Raw genomic sequence first — 15,094 nt, 5'->3', positions numbered from 1 at the left:
AAAACTCTCACAACCTATCCTGCCCCGCCGCGGTGGCTCAGTGGTTACGGCGCTCGGCTGCTGACCCGAAAGACGCAGGTTCGATACCGCCTGCGGCGGCTGAATTTCGAAGGAGGCAAGATCCTAGAGGCCCGTGTGCTGTGCGATGTCAGTGCACGTCAAAGAACCCCAGGTGGTCGAAATTTCCCGAGCCCTTCACTACGGCGTCTCTCATAGCCTGAGTTGCTTTCGGACGTTAAATCTCAATAAACTAAACTATACTATCTCTCAACCTGTCCCGCATGTATGGTCCTATTGAAGCAGCGTCCAAGAGGCCCCTTCCATTCCCAGCATGTGTCCCATGGCTCCGGCTCACCAAGGCAATGTTGCCTTTCGGAATCAAGACAACACAAGAGGTTTCTGTTAGGAAATGGTGCGACAACGATGACCATGACGCAACGCTTGTGCTGCGGAGGAAATCTGATTTGGTTTGGTTTGGTTTATGGGGTTTAACGTCCCAAAGCGACTCAGGCTATGAGCGACGCCGTAGTGGAGGGCTCCGGAAATTTCATGCACCTGGGGTTCTTTAACGTGCACTGACATCGCACAGTACACGGGCCTCTAGAATTTCTCCTCCACAGAAATTCAACCGCCGCGGCCGGGATCGAACCCGCGTCTTTCGGGTCAGCAGCCGAGCACCATAACCGCTGAGCCACCAATCTGTTGTACAACAGTCGACGTGACAGGCTTTTGCATGAGTCAATCCTATCGCGTCATATAGGCATGTCATCCAACACATCCATACAGTTCAGTTCTTTCTAGGTCCTTGAAGGTTCTACTACAACATAACGGCCGAGTTAGGCGTTATGTGAAACTCAGTGGGTGACTTGGTGGTACAGAAGCGAAAAAAACAAAACAGGTACGCACAAGTTAATGAGAGGCAAGAGTGCTGTTCACGTCAATGAAGTGAGTGGCAGATACTGAATATACGTCTACGCAGGGTGCATGCGTATTCCCTAGAATAGGAATAATAAAAACCTCGAACAAAATGATCTGATTCGGCAGTCACTGAGTTTTGTTCACTGGTTACGCACCATCATGTGAACAAAAAAAAATACAGGGGGGCACTTTGCTGACCTAAAGTGCGGTGAGTCGAAAGCCTGATGTGTGGTTAAGATGTGTCACTGATGTGTGGTTAAGATGTTAATTAAGTACACATTTGTTTGTGAATATAAAATGCTGGAGATACTGTAGGGCGTTTGGGAGGCATCCGTCTGATTAGACGCCTTTCTGCAAACACTCTCCAGCCTCCTAGACAAGGAGAACTGCATGTACGTTGGTAGGAAGTAGCGTAGCAAGTGTTGCTGATATGGTTTACTTCTTTGTACCCGTTGCGAAAATGCAATAAAAAGAAAAGGAAGTAGCGTAGCCATTAGCACGCTCGGCTGCGGAACGGATGGACGGTGGTTCGAATCCCATCATGCACAAAGGTTTTTTTTTTCTGGTCTGACTAGAAAAAGCGTGACACCTTTTCTGCCAAACTTCTGTGGACAACGATGAGGCATTAAAGGCTTTCGCCTTAAAAAATAGAGTTGAAGTCATCTGTAGCTTTAAGAGCGTTTAAATTCCTTTCATGTAAAGAGGACACGGAGACTAACCTTTTCTCCTGTTTCGCAGTTCACCTGAGGCACATATCGATGCAGTCTTAAAGTGGCAGTCTGCACAGGTAAATTGATCCGTTACACGTGGTGCGCACTATCTTGCTATTTACTCTTAAAAGTATCGATATCGCAGATAAAGCTCACTGATTAAAGTCAAACAAAAACAATAGGCGTTTCGGGTTCCCGACGGAATTAATTGTTGTTCATATCATAGCTTTCCGGCCAAAGGGCCATGTTACCACCGGCCGAGTTTTCCTATCATTAAAATTCCTTTGTCTCTCGCGGCTAATATAGTCGTCAGAATTTGCCGCACTGGTTTGGCCTCGGTCTGATTAAGACTTTCGCTTTTCTGATTCAGGTTGCGCTAAAAGTTCTTGTTTCAATTTGATCAGTGACTTTTCTGTGTGCCTTTCATACCATGCTTTACCCTAACCAGTCGGTGTTTTGAACCCTTGACTACAACTTGTATACATACAACAGTAGCGTGGGAATAAAACAAGATAGCAAACAAAACGAACAATGTGCGGTACGATGTACAGCAGACGGCACGCAGAGATGACTGAAATTGATATATAGGCAACTGTGCCATTTTTTATCGTTTATTTATTGAGATTATAGATTACAGAGCTAAGACTGAAAATGATCAGTACAGGGATATACAAAGGGTTTTCGTTTATGGTTATGGGGGTTTAACGTACCAAAGATACTGAGGCTACGAGGGACGCCGTAGTGAGGAGCTCCGGATAATTTCGACCACCTGGGGTTCTTTAACGTGCACTGACATCGCACAGTACACGGGCCCCTAGGATTTCGCCTCCATCGAAATTCGACCGCCGCAGCCGGGAAAATATAATACCGAAATACAGAATAAAAATCGAATAAGAAAGCAACAACGCACAAAGGTAGATACGAAAAAGATACGAAGCTGATCGATGCTTTACTTTGTTCATGTCTTCATGGCGCCGCTGGGCAATCTACGCTTTCCCTTTATGGGATGATTCCACCGTACAGAGTGATAAAGAACAAGGGCAGAGCTTTGGAGGAAGCAATAAAGCCATTCTCATTACTTGAGACCCGAAAGAAAGCCTCAATGTCTTGTTTTCCACCAAGTTTGATCATCATCATCATCAGCCTGACTACGTCCACTGCAGGGCAAATGCCTCTCCCATGTGTCTCCAATTAACCCTATCCTCCGTGTGGGTTTCTACGTGGACACAGGCCACCACCCACCGCGGGTTCGAGCTTCGCGCGAGCCAAGGGCCCCGATCAGCCGTCACCACACACACACTGGGACACCAATGCGGCGCACTCAACCTCCGCTGGGAGGAGATCGATTCGCCGCAAAGAAATAGGCCTCCAAGTTCACAAAGGAGACGTTTATTCACGTCATCCTTCAGCAGTACACACACTCAATCGTCACCCCGTCCCGGGGGCGCGCGAGGAGCAAGGCTCCGCTGCGCGCACGAAGCGACTCGAGCAATGCGCGCCGTTAGCACGCCGCTGCAGGAGAATGTCCCCGCGGCAGTGCTGTGATCTCCCTCTCGTGTCGACCGTTGGGCCGGTTGCGAGAGAGAGTGGGCAATAAACGCAAGGTACGCCTGTCGGAGGTCGCTGGACCCCGCTGGACAGGCTCGAGCCGCTGCAGGTCAGAGGACACGTGCGGGCGAGCTCGAGTAAGCACTGGTCCGAACGGCAAAGGCCGGCACGGACAAACAGTAGCGTACGCACCTTACGCCGTCTCGGAGGGATCTCTCTGGGCCCCGCTCGGACGGTCGCGCGGCGCGCGGCCGCCCAAAGCGGGTCCCGAATTCCCGCCAAAAGGCGCCAATGGCAAAGGCCCCTGGGGAGCCGGGGCGGAGCTGTGGCTAAATGAAAGTGATTAGTCACCCAGCCGCCTCTCCACCGCCTGAGGCGGGAGCAAGGGAGAGAGGAGAAACAACGCGGGAGGCCGGCACAGCCGCGCAAAGGCGACGGCGGAAAGCCAGGATTCCCACATCCGTCAATTGCGGCCACCGCATCCCCGCAAAGTTCTTAATCTGATCCGCCCACCTAACTTTCTGCCGCCCCTGCTACGCTTGCCTTCTCTTGGAATCCACTCCGTTACCCTTAAGGACCAGCGGTTATCTTGCCTTCGCATTACATGCCCTGCCCAAGCCCACTTCTTCCTCTTGATTTCGATTAGGATGTCCTTAACCCGCGTTTGTTCTCTCACCCACTCCACCCGCTTCCGGTCTCTTAACGTTACACCTACCATTTTTCGTTCCATAAATCGCCGCGTTGTCCTTAATTTAAGCTGGGCCCTCTTTGTTGGCCTCCACGTTTCTGCCCCATAGGTGAGTACCGGTAAGATACAGCTGTTGTATACTTTTCTCTTGAGGGATATTGGTAAACTGCGATTCATGATCTGAGAAAACCTGCCATATGCGCTACACCCCATTCTTATTCTTCTAGTTATTTCTAGTTAGTTTCTAGTTATCCACGTTTAGTTTGCTGCTATGGAAAACCTTTCTCGCATGAATGTGAGGTGCATAAATTCTTGAAATTTGCGTGAAATAAAACTAAGGACCGATTGTAATAAAAAACACTTAAATTAATCAAGAATGTTTGGTCAGTTGACACGTACAGTTTTGAAAAAACGTCGCATGGGGAATTTCGCGCCTTTTCGACCGCTGTCTCGTTCACCTTGGCTGACTTTGCAAACTTTTCTCTGCTAAAAAGAAAACAATCTCGTCGGCCTTAAGTTCAGTTGCAGGTGACATGGGGCGGGTCATGTCACCCAAATATTTAGTTAATACGGCTGCGTAGTTAAATGTTAGCGACGCTCAGTAACGAAATATTCTGCTCTAGTAGCTACGTCTTCGCCTGTTTTTCATGTTAGGCCGAAAACTTTTCGCGTGACTGCATTCTACATGTAACACTTTCTAAGGCTCAGTACATATCTGCAATTGTTCCAGCTGACAGAGTTTTCGGGATTTTATCGCGTACCGTCTTTCCGTTACAGAAATACATATGCTTGCTTGTATAGCAACTCTCCAGTTATTACAACATATCTTGAAATCACATTTAAACGACCCCGCCGCGGTGGCTCAGTGGTTACGGCGCTCGGCTGCTGACCCGAAAGACGCGGGTTCGATCCCGGCCGCGGCGGCTGAATTTCAATGGAGGCGAAATTCTAGAGGCCCGTGTACTGTGCGATGTCAGTGCACGTTAAGGAACCCCAGGTGGTAGAAATTTCCGGAGCCCTCCACTACGGCGTCCCTCATAGCCTGAGTTGCTTCGGGACGTTAAACCCCAATAAACCAATAAACCAAACATTTAAACCTGTGATTTTTGATTTTGATATTTGTTACACATTACTAACTAGATACATGTGTTAACAGCTTCGCGTTAGCAGCTTATGCCTCCAAATGCATCTTCCCACTGACTCCATATCACAGGTATTGCAAGAATCGATGCACAACTGTTCGTTGTGATACCGCGTCCTTCGTGATAACTGCTGTCTGACACCTTCCTTTCCCTTCCCTCCATCCAACCTCACCGGCGCAAACAATTTTAGCTGCCCCTCGGCCTGCATACATGAGATGACGAGGAAGTACCGCCATTTTGACCCAAATAACATTAATGGCCCGAGGGCTGCCTTGGATATCCTTCGCGTTGGACACAGTAGGTGATGGCTGGAATTTTTCCTAGCGACTTATTACGCCAAACTCTCCCCAGGAAGTTATTAACAAGCTCACGTAACTACTCTCACTCGCTAATCTCCACAAACATGTATACGTGTACCCTCATCGCCATAAACTGCCTTGGAAAATTCTTGTCACGCGGAGAAGTTATAACCGCCAACGCGTTAAATACACACTCCCTCACACACTCAATGACTTCGCGAAGCAAGATATAGACATTACGGCACTTAACAACGATGACACAATGCAGTTGTTTGTTAACGACCATTAGAGTAACTATAGGCTACTCTTTTATGCTTTCTTTTTCACTGTGATTTCTTTTATTTTCTCCTTTCCTTGTAAAGTGAACAAAAAATTGAACCGTTACAGTGCTGTCATTGTTGCCAGGGTGGGTGGATAAATTGTCAAAGCTGCTATTGCGTAGCTTTTTTTCCTACCCCCTTTTTCGCTGTATATTTTATTTGGGTGAAAATAAAATTGAATTGATTGATTGATTGATACTAGTCCGACACTTCTTTTTTTCACCCCAGAGAAAACAGCGCCACCTATCGCGACACACGACAACCTTCCTATACACCTCTGCTCTCTCCCCCCTTTGCCTTGTCCTTCCCTTTCTTCGTTTACGATCAACTCTTGCGAGCACCGGGAAAGTCGTTGCGCATCTCCCGCCGACCGTGACACACTTGCGACACCGGTGGCGGTGGTAAGGGAGGGCTTGTGGGTGCGCCTCTCTCGCTCTCTCTCTTTCCTCTCTTTCTCTCCCCCTCGGTTTTAATCGTCCGCATTTTCCTCCTCTCCAGAGTGGCGGAGGGCGTCTGTGGCACCCGGCCGCACCAGCAGCAAACACGGCGCGCCCGCCAGGACGGACTAACCGCCGGTTTCCTGGCCTTGGCTTCCCGGAGCGTGATCTTGAGCGGCGGTGAGTCTCGACGGCGACCGCCGAACGGGCGACGGACGGAGCGCTGCAGCGTTTGAGACGGAGGCAGATTATGCTTGATAAGGAAGCGCACTCGTGTTCTTTCTATTGCTTCACTTTCATCGCTGTAACGATAGCCCAGCTTCGATAGTTTTATGAGCGATGTCAAGCGGGAAAAACAAAAACAAGATAAACGGGTGAGTTGTTGGTATAGTCTTTGTCAAAAGTAACCAGGCTGCACGTTTTTCTTCTCAGCCGTATATTATTAAAGCTATTATGCCAGCCCTCAAGGTCCAAATCTTTGTATGGTAAGGAGGACCCCTCTTCTCACCTTCAAAGAACTTTTTGATCTTTACTTAAGCCGTGAGGGCTCTGTTATACGAATGAGAAGCAAACCGTGTAGCGTGGTTACTTTTGACAAAGACTATACATACTGAAAAGTAAACAGCGCAATGACGAAGAGCGCAGTGGAAGAAACACAGGACGAGCGTCATTTCTGGATAACACGGCTCTACTGACGTCAATAAAACAGCGCTCGTACTGTGTTTCTTCTACTGCGGTATTCGTGTTTGCGCTGTTTACCTTTCAATCGGTTAGCGGTGTTGAAAGACTAGTCAACACAAATTACGGCACATTACAGGTCGTAATGCGCCGTTCACGTTACTACCTACAGTTCCTAATGTGCTCTTTCGCTTTGGGGTTGAGTCGAAACGCAGCATCCAGGGCCAGACCAAACCTTTGCTTCAGAAGCATCGTGCTGCGCTTTGTCGATGTTAAGAGCCGCTTCTGTTTCGCACTGATTATATAGCAGACAGTTGAGGAAGTTGATTAATATGCATGGTGGAAAAAAGCGCATGGAGACGACGACACTAGGAAGAGCATGTTTCAGAGTTGCACCTATTAGCATTCATCTTTACTGGGCGGTCGTTTTTATTCTTTTATATTTATTTTCTTTAATTCCCTGTTCTGTAAAGACCATTACACGTTTCGTTTTCACTTGTCACTAGCGCCCGTGTGCTGTACGATGTCAGTGCACGTTAAAGATCCCCAGGTGGTCGAAATGAATCCGGACACCTCCACTATGGCACCTCTTTATCTCTTTCTTCTTTCACTCCCACCTTCCTCCCTTCCCTCACGGCGCGGTTCAGGTGTCCGCCGAGATATGTGAGACAGATACTGCGCCATTTTCCTTTCCAAAAAACAAATTATTATTATTATTATTATTATTATTATTATTATTATTATTATTATTATTATTATTATTATTATTATTATTATTATTATTATTATTATTATTATTATAGATTTACTTTTATTACGCTAGGTAAAATTTGGGAGTATTTTTTTCCCGTTTTTTAGTTCTGTGGTTCACGTAAGGTTGGTATTTTGCTCAAATCCGCTCTGCGGCTTTTGAAGAATAAGCGAAGTTCTGGAACTTAAGTACAGAACGGAATGAAAACTAAATGCTGCTTCTATATGCGCCAAGTTCCCGCTCAGCGTGCCGGTAAAACGGTCTGAGAAGGAAAAGCAGTCGCTCGCCATCTATTGATTCCACATCGTTTCCTCATTGCGACACTTTTCCTTTTCCTTGTTTTGTAGACGTGGAGAGGTGCAAAACTCGAATACTGAACAGCGGGCAGAAGAGCCGCTAGCCCGTTTGTACCCTACGGTTCATGTGTGAACTTTTAAGGCGAAAGCCTTTAATGCCTCACCGTTGTCGACAGAAGGCCGTCAGCAGAAGCTTGTAAGCAGAGGTGTCGCGCTTTTGACGGGTGTCCACCGAGATATGTGAGACAGGTACTGCGTAATTTCCTTTCCTCAAATACAATTTTCATTTTCATTACGGCCCCTCTTTCTCTTTCTTCTTTCAATCCCACTTCCTCCCTTCCTCTACAAACGGATGACGGGTGTCCGTCGAGATATTCAAGACAATGACTGCCTGATTTCCTTTCCTCAAAAAGCTTTGCTGGTTTGGTTTGGTTTGGTTTATGGAGTTTAACGTCCCAAAGCGACTAAGGCTATGAGAGACGCCGTAGTGGAGGGCTCCGGAAATTTCGACCACCTGGGGTTCTTTAACGCGCACTGACATCGCAGTGCACGGGCCTCGAATTTCTCCTCCAAAGAAATTCAGCCGCCCCGGCCGGGATCGAACCCGCGTCTTTGCGTTCAAAGGGCAAGGCATCGCGCCGAACGGGTGGTTGCGTTCTGTGGGCTCCCTGGCAGCGCTACAACACGCTGTCTCGTTCCACTCCTAAAGGGGGAGCGTAAGTTTCATTAATTAGCAGTTAATTAGTATTTAGTCGTTAATCAGTAATCATCCATTAATTAGCTATTTTTCCTTGCTCAGTAATTAGTCATCATTTATGTGTGACGTCATCCAGTGGTGACGTCACCTGGGCCACACAGGTAGTCAAAGTGGTGCGGAAAACGCTTTCACCTCTACGCACTTTAGACAGCCAAAGTGCCCCCTGACCTAACCAACGACATCGCAGCCATCATGTGCTCATCCAACTTTGCCAATAACGTTACAAGTCATGTTTCGTTGTGTTAACACTTGCTCATTAAAATATATGTGTCCACCCCTTATGTAATACCTCTTGTGGGTCATTAAGGTAATGAAATGAAATGAAACTTATACTGTTCGCTTAGTTTCTGTTGTGAAAAGTTGTGGTGGCGGAGAACAGATAACCGTTGTAGCCGTTGTTCCGTTATGGCAGCTGACGGGTTTCAGAGAGAAGTGAAGCGCAGCCCGGGGGGGGGGGGTAGAGGTAGGGAAGCGAGAGCAAGTTTTTGGGCGTAGCTCAGCCGCAGGTGGCGCAGAATGGAGTTATTTGGAGGTCAATGGCCGAGGACTCTGTTCCGCGTGGGATGTATGCAGGCTAATTACGCTGTTTGTGACGGAACAGAATAAAGGAAATGTGGCAGAGGCTACCACCGCCTGCTGTGACTCGTTTGGCATCAAAGACGACGGACTCTTGCGATATTCCGTCGTGCACCGGCCTTAATAATGAAGAGATTGGGTGCTGTAATCGTAGAAATTTTTATTTATTTATTTATTTCAATATACTAAAGGCCCGATGCGGGCATTACATAGAGGGGTATTCATCAAAGAAAACTGAACAAATATACAACACAGAATACAAACGGCTGAAAACAAAACTAAACAAGTTAAGAAGCCAGGTACAAGTTAATGAAAGAAAGGGAGAAAAAAGGCTAGGAACAGGTAGTATTTGAAAAAATGCACATGTAGCAACGAAATAATGAAAAATAAATCAAAGTAAAAAAATTGTCTTTTTTGAATAGTTACGTGCACTGGAAAGGTTGCTTTGCCTGCATGCTTCTGGAGAGCACATGTCTTTTGGCACGACGTAGCCGAATTTTCTCGAGCCACAGCTCCGAAGATAATCGCGTCTTCGTTATTCTAAAAACTGATATCGCTATTGCTAGCGACCGGCTACAAATCTTTAATTGCATCCAGCTGTCTAGTTATGACGGTTAGAAAGTTAATTATCAGATATTAGTTAATCAGCTTAATACTTAAGGCAATTTACCGGGTTTCCGCTGTCCGCCAGCACTGATAATATTAGGCACTACTGCGAGGACGTCAGTAATGTAAATGATTGGAAATGATTATTAGAAGCGGCCTCAGGACGGGCCCCTGATGCACAGATATAACGGCAATGCAGCAGAGTGTTCGTGATTAGATGTAACAAACTGCCACAACAAAATGCCAGAAACTGCCACAAGATGCCACAATTTGTTGGAACACCGCCTCTCCTTAATTGCAGTTTCGTTAACCCTTATAAATATGGTGTATATACTGTATATAGGCTGCTTGTATATTCTGTTGCATTTTTATAGATATTTTCTTTTGTCTATTCATAGACATGTTTATAGCCAAAAGTCTACTAAAAGTGTACGGCCATAATTCTACAGGTTGTCTATAGACTTGTCTATGGTTTTTGTATTGCCTGTAAACTAGACTATAGGATTTGTCTATAGGAAGTCTATAGACTTCATTACCGAAAGTGAATGGACACTATATAGACTCTGTAAAGAAATTTTTGTAAGGGAAGTGCCTGACATCTTGTCATATCTCCAGCATTCGCTGTCCACACTTGTTGTTTTAACTCCCTGACAGAGAATCCGTGTGCACTGAATGGCAGCACTGGATTAAAATTCATGCCTCTGAAAAATCAATTCCCCAAAAATCAAGCACCGAATCTGGTTTTCGCTGGACGTGCAAACTGGCACCGTTAGACGTGACTACAAAAGGTTGAAGTTAATAGTTTTTCAAAAAGCAGTAATTTGTTGTGACTGATAGTTATGTCCCAGAGGAAGATACTGGGCTGTGAGGTAGCCAGAAGTTGGACGTTTCGGAATAATTTTGGGCCACCTGACTACTATTAGTGTGTACAGATAACGTCGATAATACATAGGGGCGTTTTCGCATTTCTCTTCCATTCAAACCCACCCGCGACGGAGGATCCAATGCGCCTTCGCCCAGCATCCGAGCACCGTAGTCGCTGACGCACCGTGACGTGTAGCGTCTGGAAAAAAAAAACTGTCCAAGTAACACTGGAAGTTTATTCACGGCGCGTTCTTTTGAAGTAAGTTTTCCTTCTACTGAAGGAGGAAGGTCGATGATGGCGTCTGCTAGCAGAACGGGTTCCACAGCGTACTTTCGTAACCTGCCTTTTTTTTTGTATAATCTTGGGCCCCTTGCGTCTCGATCGCTTGGCTAGAAGCCATATGTAAATGACATAATTCCTTCTCTGAGCACGTGGAAACAAAAAATTGCAAATAGTGTTTGTTTCTGTCGATGTGAGTGGGACCCTGTAAGACATCCTTGCCAAACAAATGATTGCGTTCTCTGCTTCGGTTCCCTGTTGCTTCCTCATCGATGATTATTAATGCGAGAGCATTATATGGGTGTGTCGCTTCAGCAAAAAGTGTCCGCAATTTTGTCTGCACGATTACGTCGTTTTCTTAACATAAATGTGTGAAAGTGTGATTGCGGCAGATAGTGTGGGATCAAATGTTGCCGTGGGAAAAAATTGGTTGATGAGGTAAAATTAGTTAATTAGTTAAACGTGAAAAAATATACGTCAAAATAGCCATGACGTCGATATAGTACATGGACGTCCAAAGATCCACGGACGTCGATATAGTATGTGGACGTTTTGCTTTCGCATTGCTCCAATGCGGGTGGTCGCAGTGATCTGACAGTTTTGCACTAAGGTAGCTTTTTTCTGGCCTTACTGGGCGGTAGGCGGTGTTGACATGGCGATATATCGTATGGCGTTCGCTTCCCAGACTTCGGGAATGATTCTGAGGAGTGTCACTGAGAAGGTGCTTTTAAATGAACATTTGAGTGTAACTCCGTACACCTTTTCGTTTTTAGTAAAGATTGAATGCGCGACTTCATCCGGCTATGTTGATGCTTGTCTGGAAGCAAAAGGCGCCTTCATGGCTGAGAAAATTCGATTGCAAATTTCACTCCCACTCTATTGAAACTTGCGACGTCATGAGAGAAAAGGGCTCCGTGATCCCCGTTTGGACGTGAATGGCGATGTTTTGTTGAGAAGCTGCGATCAGATTGAACGGGAACTGGTGGAAGTCTATTACATTAGAAAAAAAAGGAGATAACTGCATCAGTGATTCATCTGTGCTACTTCGCCGATCTGAAATGGTTTCCTGCCTTTGGATTTCATTTGGTGTTCTCTGGTACCCACGTGTTTGTGATTCGCACAGTGGCGCTTGGGTAAAGCGAAGGTATATTAACGGTCTACGTCGAATAAAGCCTGTTGATGGTAAGCGCTCGTCCTTGTCTACTTCCATGTCCGTGTCTTTTTTTGCGCCCCTGTGTCCTCCTGAAAAGAAATGGCGATGTACCCTAGCTTCAAGTGTAACCTCTCTTCCCGTGTAACCTGTAACTTTCCTCATCTCCCCCTCCAACTCAAACCTCCACTTGTTGTGGATTTCGCCATAAAACGGCGCGGAATTTTTTCGCAACATATGATGTGTGGCCTCCAACAGCCAGAGGTTCTTACATGACAGGCATTTCAGCCCAGGTCGATTAGTTGCCATCAACATCGAAACGCCGAGCGAATTCTGAGCCTTTCCTCGATGTCTGCGTTGCTCCCGGCGATAGATGGTGCCAATCGGAAGACAGCGCCCGGTCCGGACTCCATTCCGTATGAGGTTTACAAGAGCCTGAGTGGCGCTATGCTCCCTCAACTGTTAGACACCATTAACAAAGTGTGCCCAGATGGCGTCGTACATATGGTTGGAAAGAGGCTACCGGGATCCCCATTCCAAAGGCAGGGAAGCTGCATACAGATCTTGGCAATCTCCGATTTATATGCTTAACGCCAACGATGTGCAAGGCGGCAGAGGAAATGCTAGCATCAAGACTGTCACGGTGGCTTCAGCACCATTGGTTCTGGCGTCCCGCCCAAATTGGCTTTCGTTCGTTCATAGGTTATGTTTTATCATCAACCCGCAGGAACAATGTACGTACCGTTCTCACCACGGACTTCGAAATGGCACACGGTATCATCATTCATGCTGTCATCCTGAAAATCTACATGCTGCATTTTTCCCTTCTGGTACAAAATTGGTAAAATTCCTTTTTGGATGCAGTCAATTTGCAATATGCCACAATGGGGAGGCAGTCAGGTCATGCGAAGCTCTTTGTCATGTAACACAGGGATTGGTATCGTTACCAACTTTATTTAATATTGCCTGCATCCCCCTGGCACGGCGCTTACTTAATGTCCCTGGCGTTGAGCTTTTACTGTACGCTGATGACATCACGGTGTGGAGCACTTACCGTGACCTGCTGGCTCAAGCCACTTGCATACAATATATCTTGGATATTACATGGACTTATGCTTCTTGAGGCGGAATCAAGCTTTCCGTGAGCAAAACTACGTAAATGTCATCACCAACCACTCGAGGCGCCATAAACTTGCTCGAACACCAATACGTCTCCATCTATCCGGAACTCCACCTCAGGAATGTTCCGCTGTAAAAATTCTACGTTTCATGATTCATGAGTCAGGAACTGGGACTGTTCAGGTTTCTCGGGCTAAAAAACAGGCGACTCAGACGTTGAGTTTCCTTCGACGCATTTCTCATAAAACGGGCGGCGCCCGCTGATATGTGGCATGGCAGTTGGCGAGGGCAATTGGTGAGGCCGCGGCTCGTTTTATAAAATCTAAGCATTTCCTAATGGTACAATGGGATCGCCTTGAAGATGTAAATAGAGAGGCAATGAGGGTGCTCCCAGGGCTTGTTCTTTTCAGGCGGAAGCCTTTAATGCTTCATCGTTGTAAGCAGGAGTTTTCGACAGAAATGTCACGTTTTTCTATTGGTCGAAACGGTCGTGACGTCACAGTGCGCGAATTTCAAACGGGGCCAATTCTATTTTGCCTAGTAACCATGCTACCACTTAAAGGGATCGTATAGTGATACTCCAGGTAAGTGGGAAAGAGTTTAGTTAATTGCTTAATTACCCAATTAGCCTAATTAACCTTTGTAATCAGGCCACATAAATAAATAAAACCGAGTAGGAAAGTGGTCGAGTTCGGGAATGGAACCCCGGTCTCCGGAGTGACAGACGAGCATGCTAACCACTCCGCCATGCCAACTCGATGGTTTAGAATCAACAAAGGCGCGTCGTGAATACGGTGTCTTCGTTCACTCCCATCTTCCTCCCTTCCCGTTACGGCGAGTTTGTGTTCAGGAAAGAAAAAACAGCTCTAAATTGTACACAAACCACACAGAAAGACGGACACAACGGGCGCTGTCCGTCTTTCTGTGTGGTTTGCTTACAATTTAGCGCTGTTTTTTTCTTTCCTGAACACAATGTCACACCAACTAGCCCAGAAAAAGGTATCGTTAAGGCGAGGTTCAGGTGTCCAGCGAAGTATGCGAGACAGATACATTTCCTTTCTTCAAAAATCAATTTACCGACGAGCAAGGATGGCGTTCTGTGGACTCCCTGGCAGCGTTGCCAGACGCTGTCGCGTTTCACTCTTACAGGCGAAGCTTAACATCTTAACAACACATCAGTGACAGCAGCAGCAAAACCGGGCTTCAAGCTTTCGCCTCACCGCAGTTTAGGTCAACAAAGTGCCCCCTAAATTTTTTCGCGCTCCTTTCTGCAGCCGCCACCACCATTTCTTTCTCCTCGGCATTTTGTATAACTGAACGACAGCAAACAAACGGATATACGTCGACAAACATCAACTCATGCGGTGTCGTGTCTTCGCGAACGAATGTATATTCGGGAAGCATCCAGGCCTGCGAAGCGACAACTGCAGTTTGCTGTGATTGCAAGCCTGCTCCTCCTCCTTCCGGAACCTCCTCCCTCCTTCTGTGCTGAGCTAATTGATGTTCAAAAGGCACTTTGCTGTCTGCCGCCTTTCCCGCGCTCCCTAGGACCAGCGTTGTCATCAGCACCGACGCCCATCAGGTAACATGTATACGGTGATGCGTCATTTTCAGTCAAGAATTTGCCAAAACCATCCGTCGTCTGGCAGCGCGCATCCCGCAGCCAATTCATATAAAGTGGATCCCACGTGACTTCCTGAGCTCCAAAAGATGTGCGGATACGGCGACACGCCAAGCGATAACAACGGCATCATTGCCTCGGCTTCTAAATCTGAATGATGCCACCTTCTTTTGTTGCGAAAGCAACACTACGCCAGCCAGCTCGGCTCGTCGCGTGGTCGCACTTCATCCGTATGCCGTGGCCCACGAACGACCTTGAGCCGCTGTTGCCTAGCAACGCCGCAGCCGCGCTCCAACAGATGGCGCCGCCATCGCCGCTCGCTCCACCACATGTG

General features: G+C 46.9%; 1 protein-coding gene across 1 annotated transcript in view; it reads left to right on the top strand.

Moving 5' to 3' along the window:
- The first annotated feature begins 6,123 nt into the window (after positions 1 to 6,123).
- Positions 6,124 to 15,094, top strand: part of LOC149367168 (acetylcholinesterase-like) — a 28,892-nt gene continuing 19,921 nt past the window's right edge. Inside the window, exon 1 of the mRNA XM_089554431.1 lies at positions 6,124 to 6,242. The gene's annotated coding sequence lies outside the window, so the exon portion shown is untranslated. The remainder of the gene's footprint in view (positions 6,243 to 15,094) is intronic.

This window comes from Amblyomma mixtum, chromosome 1 (assembly GCF_055824585.1).
Source record: "Amblyomma mixtum isolate Tamu chromosome 1, ASM5582458v1, whole genome shotgun sequence".
Classification (NCBI taxonomy): domain Eukaryota; kingdom Metazoa; phylum Arthropoda; class Arachnida; order Ixodida; family Ixodidae; genus Amblyomma; species Amblyomma mixtum.
Note: the sequence above shows the minus strand (reverse complement) of the source record. Positions and strands in the feature narration are given on the sequence as shown.